Below are 1,437 nucleotides of genomic sequence, written 5' to 3' on the forward strand. Positions count from 1 at the left end.
AGGCAGGCGGGGCGGGCGCGTCCGGGGCGGGGCGCTGGACTTCGTGGGTGGTCCCTGCCCCCGTGGCGGCCTCGGCCAGCGCCTGCGTCCCCCGACCGGAGATGGGGGCTGTGCGAGCCGCTTGCCCAGCGAGTGTTCCCGGAGTCTCCTCGCCGCACCCCGCTATCGGGCGCTCAGACCAGGGGCTCGGCCTGGCGGGGGATAGCCTCGACCGAACTGCTGCGGGGACAAAGAGCCGCGAGTTCGCTCCCTGCCCCCAGTGTCTCCTTAGTGAGCCTTCTGCTCCTAGGAAGGCACCTTTCCAGCAGCCGCTGGGCCCCGGCCAGTGTTTAGCTCCCAACTAGTAACAGACGGAAAGAAAAAATAAAATCATCCAGAATCTGGAATAAAAAGTAAGGGCCTTTTATTCTGGGAGAGGACAGTTAAAAAATGCGCTTTCTTGCTAACTTGCCTGTCTTGCTTAGTGCCAGAGAAGTGCACTTTATAAACTTCTTTAAGTGACACGGACCCAGAAGTCGATGTCTTGGGTTAGAGGTTGGAGCGATGCGCCCTCTGGGTTCAGCGGCTTTGAGGAGCTCACCCTGCAGCGAGCTCCGTTTGGGGCCCCTTGGAGGAAGTAAGAGACCAGAAACTGTGATCCTCAGAATGATTATTCAAATCTGGATTTTCAAAACTAAGAACTACACTTTCACCATGGCCTCTACTGTCTCTCAGTATCTAGCCTCTGGGTCTGGACTAAAAGTCTGGGAACTTTTGACCATGCCCCAGACTTTATAATGCACAGAGCAAATGTTCAGTATAGTGCAGTTCAGGGTTCCTAGCTAGATTGCAAATTGCCAGTGTCTCTGATTCTCAGTCTCTAGCTTTCTTTCTCTTCGGCCTGATGCTGGGGAAGAAAATACGCGAAGTTTTATATTTCATATTTGCTCCTTGAATTTCTACCTATTTCTAGTAACCCTCCTCCCAAGCACACACTGTTACCAGATACACACTGTTACCAGGAGTCCTTCCCAAGAGAGGGTTCTTGGATCTGACAGGAGAAAGAATTCAGGGCAAGTCCATAAAGTGAAAGCAAGTTTATTAGAAAAGTAAAGGAATAAAGAATGGCTACTCCATAGACAGAGCAGCCCCAAGGGCTGCTGGTTGCCCATTATTATGGTTATTTCTTGATGATATGCTAAACAAGGGGTGGACTATTCATGCCTCACCTTTTTAGACCATGTAAAGTAACTTCCCGACGTTGCCATGGCATTTGTAAACTCTCGTGGTGCTGATGGGAGCGTAGCAGTGAGGACGACCAGAGGTCACTCTGGTCACAACATTTTGGTTGTGGTGGGTTTTGGCCGGCTTCTTTACCGCAATCTGTTTTATCAGCAAAGTATTTCTGACCTGTATCTTGTGCCGACCTCCTATCTTATCCTGTGACTTAGAATGCCT

This window comes from Symphalangus syndactylus, chromosome 6 (genome assembly GCF_028878055.3).
Source record: "Symphalangus syndactylus isolate Jambi chromosome 6, NHGRI_mSymSyn1-v2.1_pri, whole genome shotgun sequence".
Lineage (NCBI taxonomy): Eukaryota > Metazoa > Chordata > Mammalia > Primates > Hylobatidae > Symphalangus > Symphalangus syndactylus.